General features: G+C 35.3%; 1 protein-coding gene across 27 annotated transcripts in view; it reads right to left on the minus strand.

Annotated features, from left to right (window-relative positions):
- The window catches only part of TENM3 (teneurin transmembrane protein 3), a 1,296,489-nt gene that overhangs the window by 1,113,707 nt on the left and 164,996 nt on the right, over positions 1 to 17,786 (minus strand). For all 27 annotated transcript variants that reach the window (XM_064710586.1, XM_064710592.1, XM_064710587.1 and 24 more), the window contains exon 3: positions 2,042 to 2,094. The gene's annotated coding sequence lies outside the window, so the exon portion shown is untranslated. The remainder of the gene's footprint in view (positions 1 to 2,041; positions 2,095 to 17,786) is intronic.

Below are 17,786 nucleotides of genomic sequence, written 5' to 3' on the forward strand. Positions count from 1 at the left end.
AAACTCCCAGGACAGCATCAATTAACACTGCCAGACTAAGCAGTTCTTCTTACTTATCTTACTAGCGTGGCTTATTTAATAAACAAAACAAGACTTCTCAAGAGGATTGTAATGTCATTAGTTCTATTCTTCCTTTAACCTCCTATGCTGAATAGGGCTTTTTTTCCTCACATTTAGATGTACCTGTCAGAAATGTGACATGTACTTTCTCATCCTGATACTTTATGTCCTTCAATGATGATTCTCCTATGCACTCTCAGTGGCATTCAAATAGGACCTTGGAATATAGCACCCTCTCTTTCTCCTCCTTTGTGCTTTTTCTTAGCACACTTTTTTAAACTCTTCTGTATTTTTCACCTCTAACATTCTTTTTTTCCTATTTTTACTGAAATAGTTACACTCAGCCAATACCATTTTAATCTTGGCATGATCAAAGTCTATCAAAGGTACTTTGGAAAGTAACAAACTACCTCATCAATTTTATTTTATATAAAGACGAGACCTGAAAAGAAAAATAAAAATGGAACCAACTTGGCAAAACATCTGCACACACAAAAAACATCAGCTATTTTATGATATGATTTCCTTCATAATTTCCCAAGTAGAATAGATTACTCAAAATTTTGAGGTTTTGGATGAATCTGAGCATTACAGGTGTATGGGAAGAATAAAAGAGAGGGCTAGGTAGCCAACTGAGGCATAAGGAAAGTGGCTTCCTATATCCAACAATGCCCTGGGATTTCAGTCAAGAAAAAATGTAAAAGGTTCTTTGAAAGAAAGTTAAAAAATAAAAAGAAAAAAAAAAAAAAGATGAGCAAGACCAAAGCCAAAATATTGAAAAGCTGAATATTTCAGGAATTCTTCTGGGATGTAAAGACCATGCTTGAAGTCCTTGGTCAGTCTGGGAATACAGCATGTTCTGAAATGAGCCTTTGACTTTTTTGTCTCAGCTTAGATACTCTACCTACATGCTTTTGCACCATAAATGTCCACAGATCAGATGATATCTGGCACAATCCTCTAAAACTTGTGGAACTCTCTCAGAACCTCTCCATTAATATCTGTTATTAATTAGCTATGTTTTGGGAAGACAAACAAGTTATGGGACATATTTTTAAGGCAGGGTAGAAAAGTGTGGCTACATATTAATTGATATATGATCTCTTATCCTGTCAGTGTATGAATTAACACATATGCATAAATGACACATGACAGGTTCTTAAAATGCCTAGTGTTTTAAAATAAAGTAGGCACAGAGACGATGACTGGAACAATAATTACTGTTCTTTCTCTCTGTTTAGCAAATCAAAATTTAGGGCAGACCACAATGTCCTTGTCATCCTCTCTAACTTGATGACTTAGAAATAATTTTAGTGAAAACTTGTCTTCTGTCACCTGTGTCCTTGAGAGATAAGAATATTTTCTGTAAGAGTGGACAGAAGGATTTAAAATTCAACTATTTGTTGCAGGGAATGTCGCTGAAGAACAATGAAGTACCGCAAATAGAATCGGAACACAATATGACACTGAATTATTCCCCACAACTGAATGCAAACCAAATGTATTCTAAATCGAAAGAGCTCCCAAAATTAATTACATCTCTGAAACTAAACTCTAGCTTATATTTCTTAGAGGAATGAAAGAAAGTTGTATCAAGTAAAAAGTTTTCAAAAAGTGAAGATAGAAAGCTTTCATATTGACAAAAAAAAGAATCCTTACCATGTCTAATTTTCTAGTATCTTAACAGTATTCTTTTCATCTTGGACAAGGAAAAATATGGTAAAATTTTTATAAGCTTTAATATTTTATTTTCACACTAATCCTTTTTGTTTCTGCTGTTATGAAATGAATTAAACTTATCCTTTTAATGAAGAGTAACAACAAAAATTTTCTTTCATATGTAAAGAGTTTCACAAACAGGAAGTCTATGTCAATTAATGCCATCTGCAATTCTTTATCAGACAGACAGTGAAAAAGCCATTTTGTTTTCTGATAAACCAGAAGAAATGATCATATGAAGGATTTTTGAAGAGGTCCTTACCTTTGAAGTCTCTTGCAGTTTCTTTTGGTAGTCTATGGAAACAGGGTATTTACCTGTTCAAAGAAGATAAGGTATCATTAGTGATATCTCAGAATACATATCATAAGTAAACCACATTCATCAGTTAGTTAAATATATATGGATTAATCTTAATTAGGTTCCCCTCTGTGTATTTCTCTGATTCTCATCAAGGAAGCTGCAGGGTTCATGAAACACGATATGCTCTGAAAAATGCAAAAGGTTATAAGAAATTATCTCAATGTGATTCAAGTAGCTTTTAAGTGCTGACCTCCCACTTATTTTTGCATTTATGGGCAAAACACCTTTATTAGTCTAAGCATATTTCAGTACTTGTTTTAAGGGCTAGCAACAGAATTTTCAACAATATCTGAAATCCCAGTGACTATGCTTACAGAGAATTTTGTAGTCTAGCATTTTCTTTTATCTTGTTCCTTTCCTCTTCACCTGCTCTCTCTTGTCTAGCACCTCTGGTTTAAGTTCTGATGGATCAAGGCCATTTTTTATTTCTCCAATTCTGACTCAGAGGTGTTATAACACTGAAGATAGGAAAATAAATACTTAGCAATTTAGCATATGGTACTGTTATAAGGTGCATACAAAAATATTTACTAATTGCTCATACTACCTATTTAGTAATCTATTTTAAAAAGTTCATTAAATTTTCTGCATCAAATAGCTTATTCTGAACTTACAATATCAGGAAACATACAAAGAAACAAATCAATTTCCAGAGCTAAAATTAACTTATTTTTCATTCCTTTCATGACTTCAGTGATCACAGAACACATATTTTGTAGAAATTTCACCTTATTTCCTGTTAGGCTGTAGCATTTGGAGGCATATCCCAACAGAGTGGAAGCCTCATAAATGCAGCTTTCTGATAAGAGCACATCAAATTTACTGTCTCACTTCAGTGCATCTGTTGTTTTTCATTTATTTTCATCACTTTAAAAGTACTGTAATGATAACTGAAACTTTCCTTTTGCCTTCAATATGAAAACATGAAATATGCCCCCAAGATTGCATATGCAGATGATAGCAGTGTTTCACTCTATTTCAAGAGCAAAATTTGCAGGAGTCTTTTTGGTAAAAAATAAGTTGCTTTCATTTCTGCCATGAAAAAAGTTTTTAGTGACAGTGTTTCCAGGAAAAAAAACCCAAAAAACTAAAACAGTAGTTGAATGGGAAAGTACAAGTAGGAGTGAGAAAAAAAATTATTTGTAAACATAAGGAAAGAAAAAAGGATTTTACTCTTTCCATCACTATTTACTACACTAGTAAGAGCCTTCATATTTATGCTATAAAACAATTTGCAGCTAAATATCTTTTATATGTAAAACTCATTTAAAAAAATAAGTTATTAATCTTTAGTAAAGAAATTATTATGTAGTAAAAAATGGGGCAGATTTACCCCTATGGGCAAAAATGAGGTAGAAACTACTCTTGTCACCTGTGTATGTCAGCCTTTATAGCAAGAAAAACTGATAAATATAAGATAAATAAGAAAAAGGAGTTTAGTTTCATTTAAAACACTGTATTACTGATTGGGATGTTATGCAAAGATACATTGCATTCCCACCTCTGCCCAGAAAGTTTGAGAACCATATTCTGGCAGAAAGACATTGAGCACTAAAATCTGTTCATTATTTAATACAGCTTTTGTCCCCTTTTTTGCAAGGACTTATGACCTTAGGAATGACTATACATTTTTACTGCAATGACATAATTATCTGCTACTCAATATTCCTAAATCAACAGAAATACTGACCTGAAATTTCAGACATACATAAATGATGACTTATAGCTTTGGGTATGCTCAAAATTTTGAAAAAGATATCCATGTATTTCTACAGCAAGTATTTTTTTGCCTAGACACCTTAAAAACAAATATTTACAAAACCATAAATGTAGAAATTTACAGATACGCATAATTTGATGAAATTTAAAAATTTACTATTGAAAAAAACATGCGCTTGTTTATCCACTGAAACCAGTCATTTACGCTTACAAATTCTCCTTATGTTATCAATGATTATCTGAAATGGCTTCTGAGCAGATAGTTCAATATTTTGGGAACTGCAGAGTGGATAAATTACTTATTTTGGGGATTGCAAGATGGGATAGCTACACACATTCTCAAAGCAAAGATATTCTCTCCAAGGGATTATGTACTAAAAAATACATTTTAGTCTGAAGGATAAGAAAGATAAAATCACATAAATATATAATGAAAAAATAGCCTGGGAAGTTCACACTTTTTTGGGTGATCTTCTCATTATAATGGAAGAAAATATTTAAAATAAGTTACTTCCTCTTTTTGTTCAGTTGCATACTTAAAGAACAATAAATTCTATTTCTTTTCACCGGCTGTTTCTTGAACTATTTGATACTGTCATTGATGTTCTTCTGTTTGGGGGTGTTGGAGTTGTTTCTGTAGCAAACAAAACCAATATTTTCGCTGTAAATATTGACTAATCTTTTGCCATTCTCATCACAAGGAAATACTACTGTTCCAAAGTTGAGCATATGTTTTTGATTGTATGGGCCTTTTCATCACGCAAGCATATGCTACTAGGTAAATATAGAGCTGACACATCCTTGCATTATCTAAAGTGATTAATAGCTATAATTATGGGTGGCAAACATCTATTCTAGCACTGCTCTTTGAAAAAGATGTTCATAAAACTGAGGCCAGAGTAGATCTGAAGATTGCTAAATTAAGTATGTTACCATGGTAGCCACTCATTGTACACTGTATCAGAGCAGAGTGAGCAAAAAGACCTTTCCAAAACATTACCAAGTTCTTCTGTCTTTAAACATTTCTATGAGTTTTTGAGGTGTTAATTCAGAATGTGTTAATCTGTAATAGTCCTGTCAAATATATTCATTTTACATACTGTGAAGTCTTCTAATGTATTTTAGAATGCAGATTTTCTATCATGCCTCACTAAACATTGAGGAACTCAGGCATTCCTACAAGTGAAAGAGAAGGCGTTTTGTTTAATGGCAGTTTTTGAATTACAGCTATTACTTGAGCTACTTGGTGGATTACCAGTTTTTCTAACTGTTAATCTTCAGAGTGCATCCCAGGACAGTCTGTTTGGGTAGGTGACTGCAAGGCAGTAGAATCTGTACTCTGTCAGCGTCTTTGCTTCCACACGTGTTTGATAATTCTGATAGCTTAATGGTGATTCACAGAATCACAGAATGGTTAGGGTTGGAAGGGAGCTCAATGACAATTTAGTTCCAACACCCCTGCCATGGGCAGGGACGCCTTCCATTAGACCAGGTTGCTCAGAGTTCCATTAAACTTGCCCTTGAACACTTACAGGGAGGAGGCATCCTCAACTTCTCTGGGCAACCTGCTCTAGTGCCCTAAGCACCCTCACAGTAAAGGCTTTCTTCTTGCTATCTAAGCTAAACCTACTCTCACTTTGAATCCACTCTTCCTTGTCCAGTCAGTACATGTGCTTGTAAAACCCCCTGCCTCTCTTTCTCGTAGGCTCCCTTCAGACACTGAATCAATTTGTATTCATTTTACTGCATTTTAAATCCATTATCACTTTGAATCTATCAGAATAATCTATGCAAGTGGCAACATATCCTGAATTACATGCCAATCTTGAATCCCTAACGCATGCCGATTCTTGCATTGGATTTTACTTGTAGTCAAAGTAAGAAAAATATAACCATTATCTGTCGCAGACACCCTTTTGTGAAAATCCTTTCTTAGGATTTTTCCTGCTGAAGCTGAGAAGTTTCAGCAACAAGGTATAAACAATGGTTACCTGCTGCTGTGGAATGCATCAAGTGTGTTTGTGATTGGGCCATCTTGAATTTTACAATTAATGGCCAACCACAGACCAGGTAGCATGGACTCTCTGTCCGAGACAGAGATCTTTGTTATTCATTCTTTTCTATACTTACCTTAGCTAGCTTCTGAGGAAACCCCTCCTTCTACTTCTTTTTAGTATAGTTATAATGTAATATATATATAATAAAAGAATAAATCAAGCCTTCTGAACATGGAGTCAACATTCTTGTCTCTTCCCTCATCCAAGAACCCCTGTGAACACTGTCACAATTATCTTCAATTTTATCCTCAGATTCTCAAAAAAACTTTCATAATTTTGATCACAGAATCACAGAAAGAGCTAGGTTGAAGAAGACCTTTGAGATCATCAAGTCCAACTAGCTCTTTTACACTCATGGTAGAATTAAGCAGGAAAATCTGACTTAAGTGACTCAAGACTTTATGTCCACTGCCTCTGCAGCTGCCAACATGAAAATTCTTTTTTGGTAGATCAGACACTAACCACTGGACTGAAAAAGTTTGAATAAACAGATGTAACTTATTCTGATTTTGCCCAGGCTTTCTAATTTTTCTGTCTTAAATGTTGTCAGCTATAAGTTAAAAATTCCTGTATTACATAAGATATTATTTTAAACACAATTAGGTCCAGATTACGTTTTGAAAATTAAAAATCTAATGAATAGTGATAGGTGATATTATTATGACTTAATGACAGACATCAGTCTTGGGCTCAGCAGAAGATCACTCACATTCAAAGTCCAGTAAGGTATTTAACATCTGGAATGATCTTATCACCTCTCTAACATGAAGATTGGCAGTGAGCAGAGCACAAAAGCTTTGAAGTTCATTTCTCCAACTGTCTAAATAGTCAGTCTCATCTGATATGTTAGGACCAAAAGCACATAACTCTCTGGGCAGCCCTCAAGAGTTCTACAGTAATTTGCTTTGCATATGCTGGAACTGCAAAATAATTCCTACTCTTTGCTTTGCCTGCCTCATTACAGCCAATATTTGTGTGTGAGTGCACACACACTGGGAGACACATGGTGGCATTGAAAGGGAACAAGTGAGAGAACTGACCTTAAAAATTTGTTGTTTACACTATAGCACAGAACTCATTTAAAGATGATGGGAGTCAAATAACAGTCAATAATTTAAAACAACTGTAGTTTATCTTCATAATATCTTTTAAAGAAATTTAAATCTTGACAACCAGTCACCTTCTGTTTCTGAGAAGATTAGAAATACAACTGATAATAGGAGTACAAGCACCATAATTTGGATCTACATAAAGTCTTTGATAATGTCTCAAATGATAGTCCTCATCTTAAACTGAAAGCAGGAAAGACTCAGGTTAAACATGGGAACAGATAAAGAACTGATTAAAGTAAAGTGATTAGAAAGTGAAGTGTTGAAAAGAGCCACAGGGGAGTCAGTTTTCAGATCTTCATTGCTTCTAATCTGCATAAATTACTAAAACAGAGAAACTAGCTGTAGAATTGCCAAATGCACTGATGGCTTAAAACTGAAATGAAGTAGTAAGTGGAAAGCAAATGAATTAAATGATAATTCCCCTTGGAAAATGGTTTACATATTAAAAGGAAAACAAAATTTTAGAACGATAAATATAACATAAAAAGCATTGCCTGTTTTTCCTTCAAGAAGCACAAGAAGCTTACTTTTAAATACTACACAAACTTTAGGGAACTTTTCTGAACCTGTCTAGGTTATTGAAATACTGAGAATGACAAGCAATTCCCATATACTGCAGCTTGGGGAGTGGGGGGGAATAACTATCACTTCAGGAAAAAAAAACAACCTATGATCATAACACACGCAGTGATACAATATGGTACAACAATTAATGTTAAATGCCTTTCCATTTGAAATCGCAAACCACAGAAAACAGGAAGAAGCCTCACACTCCCATACACGAACAATACCATAAAAGTTACCAGAAAACAGAAAATACTTCCACTAAAGTTACTCTTGCCATCTTTCCCGTCTCCCAGTTTTTCAACTCAAACAAAAATTAGTATCTTCTAGCCTCAATGGGAACAGAAAAATAAAACAATACTCAATACATTGAAAAACATTTGTGGACATTATTATGGGCTTTTTTGTGTCTGGTTTCGGTTTTTTATTTGCTGGATTTTGCTTTATGGCGTTATTACTACTATTACTTTTGTTCTCTTTTTTAGCTTATACACAGTAAAACAGAATTATTGAGGAGGAGACTTACAGGAAAACATCTACCTATGCATTACTGATAGCACAAATATAACCCACCCATAGCCTAGTAAAGATGCATAAAACCCTTCAACAATTAGAAAATACACGTTAGAGATGATGAATGAGTAAGATGTATATTGCAGGAAGCCAAATGCTATGATGCTCAGCACCATAATTTGACCCATGCACTATACTACAGAAATAGCGTTGTAAAATGTTATTTATATCCTTCTGAAGCCTTTGAATTCACTACTCATATGTTAAATATGTAAGACAATGAAGAAAATATAAGTTTCAAAAATCTAAGTAACAGATCATTATATTTTTTCTTTTCTGTAACTGATATTCCAATGTTGGTTCAGTATCATATCTTGTCCCCATCCATGTCTCTCTCTCAAAGTCATAGAATTTGGTCATAGTTTATACAGAGACCCATCAGAAAAAACCAACCAAGTGACTGCAACACAAATGGCCACACTCAAAAGAAAAAAATAAAGAAAACAGGAAGAAAAATTATGTGTAACACAGCTATATAATTTCATGTACATATGGTCCTCAAGACAGCTGCATAAAGACAATGGAAGCATACAGATTTTTAGTGTTGATGAAATTGCATTGCTGCGTCCATTTGAATGGTAGCTGAAGTGACAATTTTAAATCCAGCACCTGCAAAGAATCTTTACACACTACACATAAGAAATTATGATCAAAAGATGTTTGTATCAGTGCATACAGCTAACAAGGGAATGAATTTGTATGTATGAAGAAATGAAGAGAAAGTCTGAGAGGAAGTTTTTATTGCCATACATATGGTTTTTCAATATCTAGTTAACAAATTTAATATCTCTCTCTCTCCTAGTGCTCACCATTTTAGAAATAGCTGTAGTTTGACAGACAACTTGATATCAAATACAGAAGGTTTCTATATTTAATATTCCACTGCTAATACTTCCTTTGCTTTTTAAAGGTCATTAATGTTATTGATTACATTAATTTGAAAGCTGCTTGAATAACACTGAAAATTAATGTAAAATGAACATCTGCGCCAGTTGACAACAAACAAAATTGCTGTGCTCCTCAGAGATGACTCGTCCTGGGTGTTTTCCCCACTGATCAGTTCAGCATAGCAGGAGCAAGAGAGTCCAAATACAAGTTCTCAATTATTTTTATATTTCAGTAAGTAGACAAAGTTGGCTAATTTTTCCTTCCTTTTTATCAATGGCATCCAGCAACAAGACAGCTTCCTGGAGAAAATTAGCGACTGCTTAGCTTACAAAAGCAAGTCAATTATTCTTTTTGTACTTAAGTGTAAGAAACAAAGTGTATGGTCTGATAACAAGTGGCATAATAAATTTCATTAATCTGGTCTAGCACTTGTAACTCTTTAGGAAGCTAACCATCAAGCAATTCTCTCTTCATTTAGAATTTGGCCCAGTGATAACTTATCTACAGATAAATAGATATAAGTATATAATTATTTAAAATAAAAACAGATGACCTTGTAAGGCCATCCAAACGAAGACTCTCTTCTCAGATCATCTAGTGATATTCCTGGTGTTCAAGACAAAAACAGAGAACTGTTTTTAGACAGTTTAGAACATAGAACAGAGGTCAAATGTAAAACTCACTATCTATGTGAATGTAGCTTTTAGGAAAAACGCTTCACAATGGAATTCCAAGTCGCAAGTCTGGACATTTCCCTTTACGTACATTCTGACTTTTAGGAAGACGGCATATGCCTTCAATTCACATAACTTTAGTTCTGCTGGCTATGCCTTAAACTCAGATAATTTCATAGTTGTACTGATTTTAGAACATGCATTTATCAACTTAGTTACTCAGCAGTTTCATATGTTTAAAGATACTAGTATAGCATCATATTACAGAATTACTGCACATAATTGTGGGGTTAATCATTATCCTATGGTATAGGGGATAACCTGCACATGTACTACTATAATTAGGATCAGTTCAATCAGTGGGTCTGACATCTACTCATGTAATTTAATGAGAGATATTCCATCAGCATTTATTTTATCATCTATTAAAGTAATGCATTTGTTCCTGCAAATTCTTAAAAGCCCCTTATTCCAGTGCAAGGGGACATCCAAGCCACACAACTGTTGAATAAGCTGAAGTTTTCTAAGATTTTTTTATCACAGGCAAGTTTTTGGTAAGAGATTTAAGACCAGAGCTTTAAGAATTATGAATTGTTCTTAGCGACTACTCTTGCCTTGCAAGCTAGAAAATATAAAAGGAGTATAAAAGGCTCTCAGTTTCACCATCTAAATTGATACCTTTCTGAACTTCTCTATGAATCTGTTAAGTTGCAGAGCTCACTGCCTCAAGAGACACATGTCTGTTGCCTCAGTTCAGAAAGCATCTCAAACATCTTTCAGCATGGGAAAATCAGATTATAAACATTTAGCTAAAGCTATACATACCTGAATAGCAATGTATATTTAATTTCTCCACACACTACAAGTAACTGTAATTTGAATTCTGTGCTAATAAAAGAATCCAGCACATCTTCCTCAGTGGTCCATGGAACTGGCAGCATTTGGTTCTTTCAGGCTAGACAAAAGATGTTCTGTGAACTACAAGCATAGGCCATCCACAACAGGATCGCTCTGCTCTGAGTTCTGCCACAGCTCACAGAACATCCTCACTCTGTATTACAGAAAATAAAGAATAAAATCATGTTATTTTACCCAAGCAATTTTTTCCTTACATAAATCATACTTCCTTTACCTAAACCTGAATCATGTAAGAACCTATTATTTCAGACCTCTACTCCTCTGCCAACTTGTAGAATTCAGTTACCAGATTTGAAGAGATTCAGGAGACTGTAGGAATCTGGCAATAATCTGAGAACACAAATAAGCCTTAGGAAACTGTGTTAGAAGAGAACCTGATGATAACTAATTGTAAAGTATCATTTTACTAAACTGCATTAAATTGTTCCTTCTAGCCCAAGACAATTATTCAAAAGTCTTGCAATATAGAGAATACTACATTTACAAAACTGAGAAAAAGGCTTATTTTTGCATAGCAAATACATCAACTAAACACTAGTAGCTATGGAAACTGAAGGCATAATTTTTCCTCAGAAAACAAGAAATCAAACTTACATTGCCAGATCAACTGTAACAGTCACAAGACACCAAAGTATAACATATGAATGGTTCAGCACCTTATCCACAAGTACTATTGTGGTTTTATTCCTGTGAGATCTGCATTCCTTGCAAGCTGCAACTAATTATAAATTGGCTGATACACCAATACTCTTAGTCTGTGTTAACATTTTGAATTTGTTTGCTCACCTTACCTTCTTTACTGCAAGTCCAGCTACTTTGAAAGAAACAAGTTTTGTCAACACTACAGTTATAAGCTATTTTGCAATAAAGGCTATTCTATGCACATTAATAATACTGACAAGAACAGATGGCAATTATTGCTTTTAACAATTATTTTTTTCTGTTGGTATTAATTATGTGTGCTTAATTTCTGTTGTTATGTCCACCGGGCACCAAGGTAAGGTGCTAAAAATCTGCCCAAATACTTTCATCTCCTTGACACCAGCAGAATAGCAGAATTCTTGTTAAATTGGAAACGTTACTTTCATTTTAATTAACTCATTCGGGATGCATAAAGTTAATCATTATTGATAGCTATTTTTAAAGCCCTTTTCTAATATTAAAGTGCTTTATAAACTCAGCAGCATTATTTCTAAATGTATAGTGAAAAATATCTGGTATTTAAAAATAGAAATATCTATAAAATTAATAAAAGTACCAGCCATGTGACTTAGTAGAAAAGTTCTCTACTGTTCGTAAATGTGCTGAAGAAGGTCTGATTAAATCTCTTTGAGTTAAATTCCTGTTCACTGATTACCTAGGAATAGTAGCCTTTCTGTTGTGTCTCTAACAGAATGCTTATGTTCAAGTTAGTCAGCTATGTCAAGTTAGTCAAGAATGTCCAAGTTAGGCAGCTAGGTGGTTCTCTTCTGCAGTTGTATTAGCAAGGGAAGAATAAAATTCTTAAGTTAACATGGTCTGTAACAGCCAACACTCTCAGCAGGGTGCTGCTTAACCTTTGTCAAAAGATAACACCAAAACCAGCCTTAAACAAACAGCCTTCTCAACAGGGGCAGGCCTGCTTTCAGTTAAGCTTCATTGCACCAAGCTGCTTCAGTTCATAGTTTTCAAGCATTCAACCAATGATCTGAAGGCACATTAGGGATATAATAGACTTCAGAGCTATCCATTCCCAAACCTGAAGAGCAGCATATAGTTTCAGTAGTGTGAAAGAAGATCCTGTCTGGATCTCTCTAAAGACAGACAGAGAGATACAGTGGTAATACAATTTATTCTGCGGCTAAATAAAAAGTGTCCCTGGAAGCACTGGCACATCCATTTCCCTAAACCAGCAGGTTAAATACACAGGCAGGACAAAAAACTCAGGATATTCCAGACACAATCAGATATGTAGACCTTGATACTCCAGCAAAAACATTGACTCTAACTGCCTTGTACTTGGACTTTTGTAGAGTCCAGGCTAGAGAACAGACCAAACACAAGGAACTTGCTGAAATCCTACCTGTTCAGGAAGTCTATGAAGAGCCCCCCTGACTTCAGGGCTTTATGTGAGCAGGCAGGAATCCAGTTACCTCTGAGCATTTCAGGCATTCATTTGTGGATTTTGAAATAATGTTCTCTGGTTCCTTTACGCAGAAGTTTACAGAGCAATTGCAATCTCATAGCTGGTGATAATGTTGGAAATGGAGTCATGATTTCAATGAAATCTGGTGAAAGTGTAGTAACTTCATGAAGCACTCATTGGAGCAATGCCAGTTAGTTAAATACTTAGTTATTAAAACAAGGTTTCTGCTTTACAAGGTATATATTTTGGCCTTTCACTCATTTTTTATCTTATTCCTAAATCACTAATGGATGTCCCTAATCTAGGAAAAAAATTAATCTTATTTTGATGAAGGTAAAGAATTTTTGCATTAGAGTCTTCTAGTATGCTAATCCTGGTGCTAGTTTAACAAAACAGAATGTGTAAAAATTAAAATTACGTCTTTAAGATTTGGTGGCAATGTAAGATGTGTAAATAACAAGATTAATGATTCACCAATTACAAAATAAAATTAAAATTGCTTTAAAAATTTGTTAAAATAATACTATAATATTACATGATGGGTGGACCCTGGCTAGATGCTGGGTGCCCACAAAAGCCACTCTATCACTCTGCCTCTCAGCTGAGCAGGGGAGAGATAATATCATGAAAGGCTCATGAATCAAGGTAAGGGTGGGGAGAGATCACTCAGCCCTGACTGTCATGGGCAAAACTGACTTGACTTAGGGAAATTAATTTAATTTATAACCAAGCAAATTAAAACAGAATTATGAGAACCAAACCCAACTATTAAAAGACACCTTTTCTCCAACTCCTACTTTCTTCTAGGCTAAACTGTACTCCCAAATTCTCCGACTCCTCTCTGCTCAGCCACACCCGGAGACAGGAGATGGGGGTTGCTGTCAGGTCATCACATGTCATCGCTTTTGTGGAAAGCGACCCAGCATCAGAAAGGAAAAACACGCTGTAGCAGTCAGCAACAGGAAGCAGCAGGAAAGTCAGGAGATGAGAAATTCATTGTCTCTGCTGCTCCTTCCTCTTCAGAGGTAGAATTCTCACACTCTTCCCCTGTACCATATACTTGCCATGCAAGCCCATAAAATTACAGCTCACAGTTTACCATAACATTGAAAATTCTTAGTGTATTCAAACAAATAAAACTAAAGAATCCAAATTAAACTTCATGATCTATAAAATTATTCCTGTCTTACAAGATGGTATTTTTTTTTAAGCACAGAAACTAATTTTTAATTCAATGAGGATTCGCAACAGTTGATACTGTTTATCATAAATGTTTCAGAAAGAAGTTTAGTAACTTGAATAAGCATCTTGGCAATATATCACCAAATACTATTCTGGAGACTCCTAATTTAAAGCAAATCTATTTTAAAAAATCGTCTTTAAAAATATTTTATGGTTAAATGGTTATTCCCTCCCTATTGCTCATATTGGGACTCAAAAATGATCATCTGTTTCCGCAACAGCAGGCAACCAGCCTGAGCTGAAGATCAATCTTATGAAAAATGGATCATATGTGTGTGCTTAGGAATTACAGGTATCAATTGACAGCACAACCAACACAAAAAATTAGTAAAAAACCAGTACTTGCTTCAAAAGGAAACTGTTGAAGAGATTACTATTAGAGTCCAAAAACTTATTTTTAAGTTAAAATATATGCATACATATATACCCATACATAATTACATTTACAAACAGGCCTAAACTGTGTTGTTTTTTACAGCATTTATAAATGAAAAGACCTTAAAATAAAATTTGAAATAATCCAAGAAAAAGGATTTCTGTCATTGCAAACAATTACAGCCTAAACAATTGTTCTGTGTCTGGACTTGTATCACATACTTATTTTTAATACTGTTGTAGACCTTGGAAAACAAAACCAGAAAAATCTTTCATTTTTCAATTATTTTATACAGATGCTGAGGTCAGCTAATGATTCTTAGGCTGTATTTTGAGGCAAGATAACAAAGACAAATTCTTTGCCACGGCTGGGAGACTGTTGCTATGACTGCTGAGTTATTATCAAATGGCTGGCTGCCACCTGGTTAAATTGGTTCTCTTCAAATTGTGTAGGACTGTTGTGCAGGATTCTAAATAAATATAAGAGAGGCTTGAACTGCCTGGTAAAGAAACATTGGAAATATCTTTCATAATGCTCTCAACCTTAAGTAGACAAATCTAACATCCTTAAAATTTTGAGCTACTAGGAGGACTTTATAAAGTTATCTTAAACCTCATGGATTCAGGAGGCTTAAGAGGCAATACAGTGTGATGTTACATCAAGAAATTTTTTTGCACAGCGCAATTCTTCACTCCAAAGATTTAATGTGATAGTACATGCTTAGCAGGATGCTGGTGGAGGCACAACTAACACCAAAGAAGACTTCAAGCACCTACAACCCTTTGATAGCCTACAGTACAGCCTTTTATACTCTTCATCTCACATGCCTTACACCTGTGTGCCCTCTGTACCCCTCTGTGACTGGTCAGTGCAGCTCAGCATTGTGTGCCCCATCACCATCAGTGCTCCTCACCTGCCCTGCACAGCTGCAGCCCATTGGGGATGAGGCTCGGCCGCAGCCCCACTCACAATGACCACAAACTGTGTGCCTACAACACATACCAGTTTAAATGTGATTCCCAAAATACAGCTAGGGTATAAAACTAATTATTCTCACCTTAAAAATGTTTTGACTAATATGATTCAATGTGATTTCACACTCTTTCTTGTGGCTTCATGTAACCTTTACAGTGTTCTCTGCTACTGACTGAATGTTTATGGAAGGCAAAGTAGACTAACTGGAAAAAAATCTAACCTCTGTTTCATGTCTATTTCACAGCAGTCATAACATGCTAAAATAAAAGGGTGATACCAGAGCAGTATCAACAATTCAGTAAATGCTATGCAGGTACTTAAAAATTAATTTCTTTTAGGCTGCAAGAGCTTCTCTTTTGAGAAAAAAAAAAAAAAGTTAATATGTAGAAGTAAAACTGTAAAATCACAGTCTTCTCATTCATAAAATGAGAAAATATTGAGGTCAGCTATTGTAACATTTTCAGAAATTGAAAGATTTCGAATGTTTTCCAGTGAGCAGATATGGTCTCCAAACTGCAAGTCATTTTTGCTTTCAGCTTACCCTGGAGTTGAAGAGAAAAACTGGCCTAATATACTGAAAGAAGTTTACTGATATCTTAAATGCTAAATTCACTAAGCGGCAACATATTCGAGGGAGAACACAAAGGCAGCATGGCAGTCTATACTGCTCCTAACATAGGCCAGAAGAAGAAGTTCTTAATGGCCTTAGTACATAAGCCAGAAAAACATGACCAACAAAAGACCTTGTAGGTCATTGAAATTGGAAATTAAATGCCTATTTTATTTTGTGAGAGAAGGTTTGTATGAATAGCTTAAAGTGCAATGAGAAAGCAGGCACCGACATTTTCTTTAATAAATTCAATTAATGAAACATGCCATGTTGATTGACAGACCATCCCTTCGCAGAGGACACAGAAATGGGCATTGGTCTGCAGGTCAGGAGTGGGGAGCAATTGCTTTTGCATCACCCCTTTTTTCCCCTTTGATTTCCATCACTTAATAAATTATACTTATCTTGACCCCACTTATTTTGCCTTTTCAATCCTCTTCCCTAAACTGCTGGAATAAGTGAGCAGCTGGTGGGTTCCTATTTCCAGGCCAGAGTCAACACTCACAACTTCACAACAGTAAAGCCCTTTCAGCTTCAATTAGTCATGTTACAGAAAAACAAATATGAAATCAAGTTATTATTTGAATAAACAACAGCCAAGAAATGCAGAGTTCAGTTGATTTGGTGGATTTGAGTGCTTCTGTCTGAAAGGACATTTTCAGAATGACTGCCATTGGAATACCCATAGTACTGCTCTTCCTCACCCACACCATTATGAAAGAATATTGCCACTGCCATAACCTGAAGCATGAGTTCCCAAATCATAAGGTTTGGTTTGAGAGATGCTATGCAGATAGAGGATGCAAACAACGATGGTCTCAATCTTTCATTCATATTTGATAACAAGAGTGATCTATTATTCTAAAAACCACATTTGTAGTCATAATCTCATTGCTATTAGGCTGTTTTCCATCCTGTGCAGTTATTCTATACAGAAATATTAAATCACTTTACAAAACTGATGACAGCTACCCCAAAAGCAATTACATGAGAAAATATCTATGGGTAATCCTGAGTATAATTGTTTTGATCTTCAAATATAAGAAATGTGCATCAATAGGCAATACTGCACGTGAGTCTGCCTAGCATTAAGGAGTTTATCCAGAATTACAATTTCTACAATATGAATGTCCTTTGTCTCCTGATAAGAAAGATACATTTCTATTCTCTCAATATTGATCCAGCTGTATCAGTGGAATCAGGTGGTGAGTGATACACAGTGTTCAAAAAGAATAAGCTTGACAGCATGTATTAGGTCTGTTAACTACATGGCAAATGAAGTTTGCATTTTTCTCCAGGGATGAGGCTTTCTATAAAGCCTAAATCTAGCAGACAGCTTTTGCAAACATGGACTTTTTGAAATGTGATCTATGGGAAATGTAGTCTCTAATTTAAGGGATGGGACCAGCAGTTGATTTGCACAATGCCAGCTGCTCTCCTGTCTCCCTTCCCTCACAGCCCTAGTGCAGATGACTGTAGAAAGACACCAGAAGGGATGGAACCAGAGAAACTCAGTGATGCACACAATCCCTCAGGATCACCTGTGCTCCTCCTCAGCTTCACTAGGCTACAGGATAATGGGAGTTCTGAAAGAGTGGAGAAGAAACTGACCCAAGGCACAGAGAGATGGTAAGGTTTGTAAAGAATATGGGGTAGGTAGTGAGGTAAGGGATGAACACGAATGGCTGAAGCCAGCTGCTTCTCTTACACTTCTGCATACACTGTCTGAGTAAACCAAAGACAGCAACACCTGTGAGAAGTGCATCCTGTTTCTTCTATGACTTCTGTAGTTCCTCTGTGCTCTTACTGTCTT

Source organism: Zonotrichia leucophrys, chromosome 4 (assembly GCF_028769735.1).
Source record: "Zonotrichia leucophrys gambelii isolate GWCS_2022_RI chromosome 4, RI_Zleu_2.0, whole genome shotgun sequence".
NCBI lineage: Eukaryota > Metazoa > Chordata > Aves > Passeriformes > Passerellidae > Zonotrichia > Zonotrichia leucophrys.